The sequence below is a fragment of the Leopardus geoffroyi genome, chromosome D4 (assembly GCF_018350155.1).
Source record: "Leopardus geoffroyi isolate Oge1 chromosome D4, O.geoffroyi_Oge1_pat1.0, whole genome shotgun sequence".
In the NCBI taxonomy this organism is placed as follows: domain Eukaryota; kingdom Metazoa; phylum Chordata; class Mammalia; order Carnivora; family Felidae; genus Leopardus; species Leopardus geoffroyi.
The window spans coordinates 67,873,502-67,887,444 of NC_059342.1; the positions used below are offsets into that span (position 1 = coordinate 67,873,502).

Sequence of the window (13,943 nt, forward strand, 5' to 3'; positions counted from 1 at the left end):
CCACCACATCCTCTCTAAGCACAGACATCATTAAAAACCAGCCATCTAAGGGTGCCTGGGTGGCTCAGTTGAGCATCTGACTCTTGGTTTCAGCTCAGGTCATGATCTCACAGTTCGTGGGTTCGAGCCCCTTGGCTCTGCGCTGACAGTGTGGAGCCTGCTTGGGCATCTCCCTCTCTCCTTCTCTCTCTACCCACCTCTCTGTCTCTCTCAAAAATAAGTAAACTTTTAAAATATATAGTGGTCTAGGAGATGACGAATTAGCGAAGGATTTTCAGAAGGTTGTTGTGAGATCAGAAACATGTTTAAGACTGAGATTTCTGGTACCAGTGTGGAGAGTATACAGGTGAGTGAGGCTGGAGGCAGGGAGATGGTAGGGAAAATGCTGTAATGGTCCAGGTAGAAGACAGTGAAGCCTAAACTATGATGGTGCCGGTGGGTTGGAGAGCAGGTCCCTTAAATAGTTGACTTTTAAAATAGCTTCTTTTCTTTCAGCTACCCTCTAGACCCTACAACGTAATGAACAAAATAAAATCCTATATTTAGAATTAAAATAGCTTATTTAGTATTATTTTCAGACTCGAAGATGGTGCATGAGTTTTCTATTGCCACTGTAACAAATTACCACAAGCTTAGTGGTTTAAGACAACACAAATTTATTCCGAAGTCCAACATGAGTGTCAATGGGCTAAGATAAACATGTCAGCAGGGCTGCATTCCTTTTTAAAGGCTCTAGAGGAGAATTATTTATGTGCCTTTTCCCACTTCTAGGGGTTACTTACATTCCTTGGCTTGTGGCCCCTTTCCTCTGTCTTCAAAGCCAGCAAGGCTACATCTGTCTGACCATTCTTCTGCAGTTACATCTCTCTCTGACAACAACCAAGAAAGGTTCTGTTTAAGGGCCCATGTGATTATGTTGGCTCCAGCTGTGCAATCTTCCCATCTCTTAATCACATATGCAAAAATCTCTTTTGTTGTGTAAAATAACTATTCACAGATTGTGGACATCTTGGTAGGGGGATGCATTATTCTGCCTACCTCAGATGGACACTCAGAACCAGAAAGGCGGGGGTGGGGCGGTGGTGTTGTCTGAGGCCTGAAAACATGTAAGCAGTAGAGTTGGGATGAGGACCCAGATCTCGTGAGCCTCAGTCCTGGGCAGATTCCAATTCCTGGTGCAATTAGGCATGTGTGAATTACTTGTCACCGCATTCAGTAGAGGGTGACTGAGTAGATGGCACTTGCCTAGGTCCTCTCCAGTGTATGATGTCTAAGGGATGTGCTGGTTCCTATTTGTTGGCCAGGGTGGCTGTGATATGGCCTATAGAGGGCAAAAGGCCACCACTTCTGTGTTGCCTGGTTTTAGTTAGCACTGACCACATCTGCGAGTCTACATCCTGGGACAGCTTCTCATGTGTATATCACATTTCGGTGATCAGAGCTCATCCACCGTGAGGCTGTTTTAGGCACATGGCATGGTGCAAGGGAAGATTTACAGAGGTGGAGTTGAGAGCCCAGGGTGCTGTCCTCCTTCTGTTGACCTGAACTATGTGATTTCCCCTCATTTGAGACTCATTATTCTCCTTTGTGAAATGAGATTACATAGTCCCTATGTGTAGAATGTGGAGATGATTTCTACAGTGACTGGCAAGTAAAGTAGAATGGATATATGGCATTCTTAGTAAGAGATCCTTCTCTTCTTTGATTCTAAGTCCTTGATGCAGCCTTGGAACTTGGCATTCAACAGTTCACCTGCACTGGAATGTAGCAGCCAGAAATACCAGATTTTTGTAGGGAAGAGGGTCTATCCAGGTTCTGAAGAAGCATTGCGACCACAGGCTGTGATGGATTCTACACACCATCTATGTCAGCTCACCAAGACTTTCTGGTTAAGCGAAGGGATTTCTAGAGTCTCTATACTACTAGAACAGAGTTATGTGTATTTCTGTGTGTCTGGGTGGCAAACATGAACACAATTTCAAAAATCTAGAAGTAGCTGTTGCAACTTCTCTAACGTAGCCCATCAATCTCAAGAACTAACCAAAAGGGAAGTAGAAGGAACAGGAAGGGACTGGAATAAACTCTTTGGGCTCTGGCTTTGCAGTAGCAGATAGGACTTCAAGAATTTGAAAAAGTAGAGATTAGCAAGAAGTGGGACAGGATTAAAGAGAAGGAAGGCTTTAAGATTTTCAAAACCCTATAGGTTTTGAGTGAACCTATAGGTTGACTGAGTTAACTCCAAACAGGCTAAAATGAAAGAAATTCATCTCCAAACTCACTGTCATCATCAAACTTCTAAAAACTAAAGACAAAAAAGTTTTCAAGCAACAAGAGAAAATAGCACCTTACCTTTAAGGAAAAAGAAAAATTTACATGAAAGCATATTTATGATCAGAAACCATAGTGACAAGAAGGAAATAGCACATTTTCTTTGCAGAGAGAAAGGAACTTTCAATACAGAATCCAATATCCCAAGAAAATGTCCTCCAGGAATGGAGGATAAATCAAGACATTATCAGATAAAGAAAAACTAAGAGAATTTGAACATTATTATCTCTTTTAAGAAGAAAGGGGCTCCTGGGTGACTTAGCCGGTTAAGCATCTGACTCTTGATTGCAGGTCAGGTAATGATCTCATGGTTTTTGAGTTTGAGCCCTGCATCAGACTCTGTGCTGACAGCACAGAGCCTGCTTGAGGTTCTCTCTGTCTCCCTCTGCCCCTCCCCTGCTCACATTCTCCCTCTCTCTCTCAATAAAATAAGTAAACTTAAAAAAAAGAAGAAACTAAAGATCAGAGAGTTACTTTGTACCAAAAACACACAGCCATAAAGCAGTGAAAGTGAAATTTGAACCCAAATTTGTGTGACTCCCGAATTCACCTTCTTTTCAAGATACTTTCTCATAACTTGCATGTGTGAAAATAGTCATTATTGATTTTGAAGGTTATCCTTTCAACACTGACCATGTGTGAGTTTTATTTTCATTATTTGTTTTATTCCAAAATGTAGGAGATTCATTCATTCTTTTCTTCATTTAGTATGGATTAAGGACTATCTCTATACCTATCATTTCTAGAGGTGAATCAGACGAAGCATACATAGAGCCAGGATGTATACGACATGTGTCTGTCACCTTCCAATACTAGTGGCAGACAACACAAGTCAATGTAGCACTCATCCTTCTCAACCTAGACACCTAAGCAGGAAATTACAGTCTGACAGAGCTGCTGTGTCAGGTGATATTATTTGCCATTCCTGACCTAATCCTGCCCTCCAGGAACCTACAGTCCAGTGAAAGAAACAATTTTCCTACCTTCCAATTCCAAGATTTTTCTATAATAGAGTACAGGCAAATGCGTGAAACTAAATGTCGAATAATAGAGAAATAATACAAGTTTATTGCACATTCGCTCTTTATCAATACTGTGTTAGGTACTTTACATTTATTACTTTAACCATCATGACTGCTTTATGATATAAAGTACTTTTCAACAGCTAATGGTGCTGAGAAGCTCAGAAGTATGGTAAAGATAGTCCATGACAGAAAAGTAATTTGGATCGAGGTCTGCTTGAATTAAAACATCCATGTTTTTTCTTTCATACTTACTTTGCTGCTTCTCTTTGAAAGGATCAAATTCATAAACTAGTTATATTTAAACTATTTTCATGCTATTAAGAATGTATCTAATTATAAAGCTAGAAACCTCAAGAATGTCTCCTGAAATATTCAAAGTAAAAAATAGAATTTAGAACCTAGATAAATACTCAAAATCAACAGCTCTTTTCCTGACAGCCAGTGAAAGGATATAGTGAATAAAAAGATGATATGCATAAGGATAGCATAAAATATAAAATGCTTAGAAGTTACCTTAATGACAAATTTGTAAGGTCTCTGTAAGTAAAATGACAAAATATTACCAGGAAGTAATATCTATATCAATATTTGTCTGTCTATCTATCTATCTATTTATCTATCTATCCATCCATCTATCTAACTACATATCTATCTAGTTCCCAATTACTGTTCCCAGTTACTGTTAAGATTATATTTTTTCCATGTTAAGTTATAAAATCAATACTCTACTTCTCAAATTCTTAAAGATGATGATGACAATGATGATATGTATGTATGTTATTTATAAAGACTTACCAAAAAAAAAAAAATCTAAAATTAGGTCAATATTTAACAGACAGAAAGTTACAAAGGGGCTTTCTGATCATTAAACAACCAGCAAAACCATAAAGAAAAAGAGATCATACCACAGAACTTAAAGGATTTTCCATATAAAAACTCACAGTGTGGAAAAATAAATCCCATCTATTTAGCAACTAATAGCCTTAATGTATAAAGAGTGTTTACAATTTGCTGAAAGTGTAAAAATGATACCGGCAAGCTTTGATAAGTTATGTATGTAAATTGTAGTACCTAGATCAGAAAACTTTACAAAATGATAATATTCAAAATCATATGGATAAATCAAAATGGAATCCTAAAAAGCTGTTCATTGAATCCATAGGAACAAAAGAAAAGAGAAACAAGGGAACCAGAAAGATAGAAAACAAACATATAACAGACAGTAAAATGGCATACTTAAGTCCTAATGTAACAATAATAATCTTAAATATAAATAGTCTAAATACACAAACTAAAATGCAGAGGTTGGCAGAATGAATAATAATTACAAAAAAAAACCATATGATCCAACTATGTGGTTTTTAAAAGAAACTCATTTCAAATGCAGTGACTTAAAGAGGCTGAAAATAAAAGGATAGAAAAAGTAATATGTAAACAATTTTATTTTATTATTTTATTTTATTTTTTCACTATTTTACCATTTTATTTAAAATTTATTATACAAAAATGCTCTGTTAAAATTATCTGACTAGCCTGTTGTTTTTGTTTGTTTTTACCTTTTGTGTAAATTTTTAAAAATTCTATTTAACTTTTAGTTTCTATAAGTATTTAGTGAATACACTCTTAAGTCTGATCCAATGAACCCTGAGACCCATCTCCAAATTATTTAATTTTTTTCCTGCTGAATTTTAATTAATAAATTTTTTTTTAATTTACGTCCAAGATAGTTAACATGTAGTGCAATAATGTTTTCAGGAGTAGAATCCAGTGATTCATCACCTACATATAACACCCAGTGCTCATCCCCAAAAGTGTCCTCCTTAATGCTCCTTGCCCAATCAGCCCATCCCCTCACCCAAAACCCCTCCAGCAACCCTAAGTTTTTTCTCTATTATTTAAGAGTCCCTTATGGTTCGTCCCTCTCCCTGTTTTTATATTATTTTTGCTTCCCTTCCCTTATGTTCATGTGCTTTGTATCTTAAATTCCACATATGAATGAAGTCATATGATATTTGTCTTTCTCTAATTTCACTTGGCATAATACACTCTGGTTCCATCCACGTTTCAAATGGCAAGATTTCATTCTTTTTGATGGCAAAGTAATATTCCATTATACATGCACATGTACGCGCGCGCACACACACACACACACACACACACACACCACATCTTCTTTACTCATTCATCAGTCAGTGGATGGACATTTGGTCTCTCCATACTTTGTCTATTGTCGATAGCTTATCATGCAACCAATATTAAAAGACACGTATGTTGCCATATTAATATCAAATAGAATATACTTCAGATAAAACCTTTGCTAGAAACAAATAGGGACATTATTTAATGATAAAAGAATCAAATCAATCCATTAGAAAGAAAACAATCCACAATTCTAAATGTTGATGTACCAAGGAACTGAACCTGAAATACACGAAACAAAAATTGAGCCAAAAGGACAACTCCACAATTAAAGTTGGAGATTTCAACTCCCACTGTCAACAACTGATAGAACTAATAGTAAATCAGCAAGAATATACAACTTAACAACACAATCAACTAATAGGATCTAACTGACATATGTAGAAGATTCAACTGACAATAACAGAATACATATTTTCATCAAGCACACATGGAATAGTCACCAAGATAGAACACATCTTGGAGCATAAAACAAACCTCAAGAAATTTAAAAGAATTGAAATCATACAGATGGTATTTTCTGAACACATTGGAATCAAATAAGAAATCAACAGAAAGTTAACAGGAAAACCTCCAAGCACTTGAAAACTAAACAACACGCTTCTAAATAATTCATGAATCGGGGCGCCTGGGTGGCGCAGTCGGTTAAGCATCCGACTTCAGCCAGGTCACGATCTCGCGGTCCGTGAGTTCGAGCCCCGCGTCAGGCTCTGGGCTGATGGCTCAGAGCCTGGAGCCTGTTTCCGATTCTGTGTCTCCCTCTCTCTCTGCCCCTCCCCCGTTCATGCTCTGTCTCTCTCTGTCCCAAAAATAAATAAATGTTGAAAAAAAAAAAAAATTTTTTTTTAAAAAATAAATAATTCATGAATCAAGGAGGGAGTCCAATGGAGAATAAAAGAAATATATTAAACTGCATGAAAATTAAATTGTGATATATTAAAATTCATGAAACACAGCTAAAGCAGTTCTGAGAGGAAAATTTATAGCATAAACATTTACATTAGAAAAGAAGAAATGTCTTGAATCAATTATTTAGGCTCTCACCTCAGAACCTAGGGAAAGAAGAGCAATGTCAACCTGGAGCCAGCACAAGGAAGGAAATGGTAAAGGCAAGGGCAGAAACGAGTGAAAATGATAACAGAAAAACAATAGAGAAAATAGTGAAACAAACAGCTGGTTCTTTGAAAGGAGAAATAAAATCAACAACTCCCTAGGAGAATCGACAAAGAGAGAAGACAAGACTTAACAATAGAATAAATGAAACTGTATGTCTATAAACCCTTCCCACATCCAAAGAAAGATAAGGGAATACCAAGAACAATTCTACATGCATACATTTGGCAACTTGGATGAAATGGACTACATCATAAAATACACAAACTACCACAACTCACTCAGTATAAAATACATAATTTGAATGGCTTTGTGACTCAAAAAATTGAATTTGGAATTTAAAAACCATCCCCTCAAAATCTCTAAATCTAGTTGGTTTCACTGGGGAATTTTACTGAATGTTTAAAGAAGAATTAATATGAATTCTGCACACTCTCTTCCAGATAGTAAAAGAAGGAATACTATCCAATCTATTTGATGGAAATAGTATTACCCTGACACCAAAACCAGCTAATGATGATACCAAAATAAATAAATAAATAAAAAATAAATAAACTACAGACCAGTATACCTCATGAGTGTACATATAAAAATCCTTGGGGCACCTGGGTGGCTCAGTGGTTAAGTGTCTGACTTCGGCTCAGGTCATGATCTCACGGTCCGTGGGTTCGAGCCCCACGTCAGGTTCTGTGCTGACAGCTCAGAACCTGGAGCCTGTTTCAGATTCTGTGTCTCCCTCATTCTCTGACCCTCCCCTGTTCATGTTCTCTCTCTCTCTGTCTCAAAAATAAATAAACGTTAAAAAAAATCCTTAGCAAAATATTGGTAAATAGAAGTCAGCCATATAAATTTATTCCCAGATACCTTATTGCCATTTTATGTTTTTATATTATATTTCATATTTTATTGTTTCTGGTAGATCAGAATGAGATTTTTTTCATATTGTTCTTTTATCCAGATACATTTGCTAAATTTTTAATTCTAAAATTTTGTGGATTCCTTATATTTTCAAAAGATGAGAATGTCATTTTCAGGTAACCTCTTCCTCTTTCTCTCTCTCTCCTTGTTGAATGTTACTCATAGGTCCACCCAATCCTGAGATAGTAACATTCAATCCATACATCCAAAGGAAAGGCAGATTTGTATTGTATATCCTGTTCTGAACAGCATTAGGGACCATTATAGATAGAATAAGACAGAGAGCACCTAGACTTTGATTCAGGGTCCTAGGTTTGAATACCATTCTTTTTTTTTTTTAATGTTTTTATTTATTTTTGAGAGAGAGACAGAGCTAGCGGGGGAGAAGCAGAGAAAAAGAGGGAGACACAGAATCCGCAGCAGGCTCCAGGCTCTGAGCTGTCAGCACAGAGCCCGATGCGGGGCTCGAACTCACAGACCTTGAGATCATGACCTGAGCTGCAGTTGGACGCTCAACCGACTGAGCCACCCAGGCGCCCCGAATACCATTCTTGCTGCTTACTGGCTGGCTATATTAGTTTGCTCTGGCTGCCATAATGAAATACTACAAAGTGGCTTAAACAAAAATTTATATTCTCATTGTTCTGGAGGCTACACCCCAAATCCAGGTGTCAGCAGGTTTTGTTTCTCCTGAGGCCTTCCTCCTTGACTTGCAGGTGGCCACCTTCTTACTGTGTCCTCACATGGTCTTTCTTCTGTGGGTCCGTGTCCAAATGTCTTCCTATAGGGACACCAGCCAGATTGGATGGGGGCCCATGCTAAAGACCTCATATTAACTTAATTACTTCTTTAAAGACCTTGTCTAAATACAGTCACATTCTGAGATATGGGTTAGGACATCAACACATGAATTGTCAGAGGACACAATTCAGCCCCAAACAACTGGGTAATCATTCGCATTCTGCTTAGCTCTCTGTGTCTCTCTGTGCTCTTATTTAAAGTGAGTGGGTAGATTATATGACCTCTGTGTTTCCTTCCAGTTCCCAGTTTTCCAAGCTTTCATCATTTTCAGCTTGCTGGTAAGCACCCTGTCTTCACAAATCTCTTCATTTCTCCATGGATTAGCATGGCTTATACTGTGTAGTATTGTTAAGTGAATAGCTATATTTTCCTGATTCAAAGGCAGAAATCACTTCATAGACATGAAACTAGTTTCTGGAGGTTCTGGGACTAGGAGTTGTTAATTTGACTGAAACTCCTCACTGAGAGAGAAGAAAATAATTGAAGTTGCAGAGAAAGTAAAACAGAACACATAAGGGGAATTCATTGAAAGGGGGCTTGAAGGCGGGAGGGAGACATGTATAGAAGAACCTCGAAGGCAAAAACGAAGGAAAATCTGCTCCACTGTGCCCACAACCACTGTCAAGTGAGTGATGTAAGTCAGTTCTCCTCTTTCATACTTTTTTTTTTTTTTTTTTAATGTAAAAGATGTGTGCTTGGTGTTCAGGGACCATCCTGATTTCGTGTAACCTGATTCTTTTCAATAAAGAAGGTGATTCATTAAATGTGTAACTAAATGTGATTCCATTTTTATAACCTTGCTAGGCTTATATAAAAATAGTCACAGCTCAGGGAAGAAAAATCTTTTGTCAGATCGAGTATATAAATTCTTGGTTCATAAACCACAATCAGCTGTAGAAAGGCTGTGGAGAGACATCTGAGGGCAGCAGAAAGAATGGAGAATTTGCTCCCTGGAGACTAGGTTTTTGTCTCTGTTCTGATATTTCCTCCCAAGCAGGTCCACTTCTGTAAGCATCATCTGAAATGAGTTTAAAAGGACCCCAACCTGACCAGTGGGGCATCCCTCCTGGTGGAACTAGAAGGGAATTTCAGAACCAAAATGCAGCTCATTCCTCTGGAAGCAAAATCAGAGTGGCTAGTGAAGGTGAACACTATCCCGAGCATAGAGCAATAGAGACCCATGTGTGGTGTTTGCATTACCACTCCCTCTCCCTCACAGCCTATCTGACGTCACTCACCAAGCGTGGCAGGCTCTGCCTCTGACTATGAATGTGCCTTACCATCCTTCTAGCCATTGTGCTCTGGGCAGGCACTATCAATTGATTAGAGGGAATATGGGAGGTGAAAACAGTTTGCTCTCCCTGGCCTAGAGCTTAGTCAGAATGATGGAACCAGACGCACTGAATTTTATTGAAATAAATGTCAGAAAAATTAACAGGGTGGACTCAGCAAAGACAGCTGGCTGCTGAAAAGCAAGGAAAAGGTCAGGTCAGATGTAAAGGATGACTGGCACCATGGCCCCCGTGGTAGGAGAAAACAGTAGACGAAGTGGGTCACAGACAGCATGAAATCTCAGAGAGTGGACAAAGTGGGAGTGGGTGGGAAAGTATCTTGGAATTATGACTCAGTTGCAGGGACTTATGTTTGGCCATCGCTGCCTAGAGGAGGCAGTGCTTGGACCTGCTGGTTGGCTAAATGCAGTGTCCGTGAGCCCCGGGTCCCTGGGGGCACTGTTGGTCAAGTTGTCACTGCTGCCCTGCCTGCAGCATACATAAGGGCAGTGGGAAACTGGCAAGAAAGAAGATGCTGGTGCTCTGCAACCACAAATGAGTCCAATCTGATTTCTATCATGTACCACTTTCGTGGCCTTGGGCAAGATATTTCGCTCTCAGAGACTCCGTTTTCTTGATAGATCTTTGGGATTATCATGTTGTGTCTTTCGTGGTGTGATAGTAAGAATCCGATACATAGTAAATGCTTACTAAATAGCAGGTATCACTGTTATTTTTCTCACCTTACCTCTGCCTCTGGAGCAGGCTCAGCTGTGGGATCCAAGGAAAGGAATAGTAAGAGTCTAAACTAATATTAGTTAGACTACTGGGAATGCACTTTATTACAATCAGACATTAAGCTGATTTTGTGCTGGTTTCAGTCATTGAGAGGGCTGATTTATTTCTGGTTTACTCATACCTCCAGCCCTTCTGCAGTCCCAGTGGAAAATCCACCGTGTTTATGAGGCCTCAAACTCTGACTTTCTGTCTCATCAGCCTGGGAGACTGCTGGAGGTTCTGATCGACGCCTGCCACCTGTGAATTGGTAAGTCCCTCAAGGGGAAAATTGTCACAGACTGTCTCTGTGTTCCTTTTTTCTTTAGGATCCTGGACCCATATGTCCTGATTTTGAAATATTTTTATCTGGGCTGCTAGTTACTGTCAATAACAGAATTAGTCCATAAAACCTAGTTTGTTATAATTTAAATAGAGAAAATTCCTTACTTATTTAATGTGTATATGAAAAAAATAACTAGTGCATAAAAATTATAATTTTTTATTTAGAAAGGAAGCAATTTAAAGAAAAAAGTGCTGAGTAAAAATGTTACACATGATATGCTATGCTGTTTTCAGTTCACTGCTTTAGTACATAGTAGGTTTTCAACATTTATGGTCAAGTCTCTATTACTCTTGCTTTGAATACTGCAAGTTACCTTCCTGGTCTTTCTGTCTTTTGTCTATCCCTCCTCGTTCAAAATATATGTCATACCCTAATCTAAAATATTTGAAACACAAAACTGGTCATATTCACCTTTTGGTTGAAACCCTTCAATGGATCTTATATCGGTAAAACTTCTTTCAGAGTAAAAGTGGCTTGAATATGAATATACTTAACTTGCTCACAAACAACAGATGTAAAGTTAACCAGTTTGAAAGGCAGTAAGTTAGTTTAGTAATGTCAGAGACCTGGGTTGGTTTCTCTGAAATTCTTTTTCTATTCATGGACTCAAGGAGGCTGCCATGGCTCCTGAAATCACATTTGCATGGACTGACAAAAAGGAGAGGTGGCATAGCCCTCCTTTTATCAACGGAGCAAAATCTTTCCCAGGAGTCCTCTAAAAACTTTCCCTTTTTTTCCCTTTTCAATGTTCAGACCTGAGTCATGGGACCTTTCCCTTGCTGACTTATCTCTGGTGTACTCTGGGTCACTGAGACTGGGACAGCAAGTGTCTGGGAGGTAGACTGTGGCTGCAAAGCTGCAGCAAAGAAGAATGTGTATTTTTAGCTGAATATTAGTATCCGCACCAGCGAGCCATTTTTTATATGATAAGTCAAAACCTTTTATCGGGGCGTTAGTAATTCTTCCATGTTGTAAGATACCACATTGCATCCAAACGTGGTTAGTATTTATTGAAGAGCTGTACTGGGGAGTAGGGAAGCCCAAGAAACCAATTCAACAAGTCTTCAGGGTAACTAGATGCCGTCAGCCTATCCCCCGGCAGCTCTGGGCTTATCCAGCATAGACGAGCGGGAGTGAGAGTCTCATGACCCTGCTCAGGTGCATCGGCCATTGTGTTGAATCAGTCCATCTCTGACACCCCTCAATGTCTCAACCACTTCTTCACCCTCCTACCATTCCTGACCATTGACTGTGGGGATCTTACATTGGTACTTACAGTGATACAATTGAGCAAGTCCGTCTCTTTCCTGAAGAGGTCATGTTCTATGCAACCTTCAGGATTTGGGCTCCAGCATCATGAGAAGTGTCTGTTGACCCGTTAGCAGTTCTTGCTGATGCTTCCTGGCCCCTCGGCTTGCCATACCACAGAACTGACATCTCTCTATTGAAATTGCCTTGCCCTGGGAGACTTACCAAGAGATAGATTTTTGGGCCCTGCCCCCCCCCCCCAAGATTCTGACTCCATAAGTCAGGAATGGGCCTAGAGATGTGCATTTTAATTTACATGATTCTATAGGAGGAAACATGGACCATAGTTTTTAAAATATCAACCCTATGTATTAGACCCTTTACACAGCAACTCTTACGAATCTCCTCGAAGAGTTCTTTGTGGTTATTATTAAAATCCTGATTTCATAATTGGGGAACTGGAGGCTCAAAGAGCACAAAAGCACACAGTGAAGAATAATGAAGCCAAGCTTATTCCAGAGCACCTGCTCTTGAGTCATGCCCAGCCCCCTCGTTATAGTTCAGCACCCTGGCACCCCCCAAGGCTTCCTCCTTTCTCGTTAGCAAAGCTGGGCCAGGTCTGGTTCTCAAAATGGCTGCTCAGGAGAGAAGCACATGACTCCTCCACATGAAGGCATTGATGGAGCCCCAGTGGCCCTTCTCTAATGAGGGCAGGCTGTACTAGGAAAGCGGTGGGACCCAGTCCACTGAGGTTTCCAGAGTGCTTATTCTGAGGAAAGGAAAGTATAAAGAATGGTGCCGATTTCCCTCTAGCAACTTCCCTTTCTACAGCCACAGGAAATCCTTTGAAGACCTGTGGGTACTGTACGTGGGATCTGGGCTTTTTTCTGACTCACTCAAATTGATGGCACGGTAGAAAAGCAGGGCCTAGGCAGCTTCAGGTTAGAGCAGAAAGGAAGGACTACAAGCATGGAGGAATAGAGATGAGGAAAAGCCCGGGGTTGGGGCTGGTAGTTTCATGTAAATTGTAGGATTTGGAAGATCTGAGTTCAAATCCAGACCCTGCCACTCAGCAGCGTGAGGTTGGGGAAGTTGTCTCATTTATCTGGGCTGCAGCTTGCTTTTCTACAAAGCAGGCATATGATCCAAGCCTCAGCTTCTGTTGTTGGGATTAATGGAGACTCTTGAGACACCTCTTCCTTGAAGGTGGAGAGGGCACTGGAACAGCCACATGCTCACGTGCATTCCCCAAACCCCACAGCCCCAAGCCGCTCCTGGCCGAGAATCCAGGACTTTTTAAAGGTTGGACTCTGAGGGAGAAAAAAGTTTGTTAGCCTTCTCCTTGCTCAGTTTCCACACCTTACACACACTTGTTGTAACAGAAGCAAGCCGGGATACATCTAGGTCCCAGGGGACCGCAGAAGTGACACAGTCAGAGCAATTAGCTGAGACTTCTACAAAGGTCCTCAAAAAGTCATTCTTGCCTCTAATCTTTAGGCCTTCCTCCTGAACCCCTGCCATCTGTGCCTCCTCATTGTTCACTTGGAAAACCCACAAAACAGAAAAAGGGGGACCTGTCCTGTTCCGTAGCCAGTGTTGATGGAGCAGAATTTCAAGGTTCAGATAGTGTGGTGGGAACATAAGCGAGAAAATGTAGCAAATACTACCAGCTGATGTGTGTGTGCCTTCAGTGCTTTTGTCTGGGGGAAGAATCTGCAATTATTATTTGTTTTTAAAATGTGTACATCCAGGTATAACCATATCCAAAGAAGTGTGCCCTCATTAGCATAGAGCTTGGTGATTTCAGAGTGAACACCAGTCAAAAGAGCAGGAAGCAGGCGTTAGTTAGAAGCCTCCAGAAGTCCCTCTCAAACTCTCTCCAGTCACTAACTACTACCCCAGCCTCTGCAGCATGGATCC

The 13,943-nt window shown here is 39.9% G+C and overlaps 1 long non-coding RNA gene across 1 annotated transcript in view; it reads left to right on the forward strand.

Annotated features, from left to right (window-relative positions):
• LOC123592886 overlaps positions 1 to 13,943 on the forward strand; it is a 285,088-nt gene that overhangs the window by 138,476 nt on the left and 132,669 nt on the right. Inside the window, exon 2 of the long non-coding RNA XR_006709991.1 lies at positions 10,581 to 10,700. This is a non-coding gene — a long non-coding RNA (uncharacterized LOC123592886). The remainder of the gene's footprint in view (positions 1 to 10,580; positions 10,701 to 13,943) is intronic.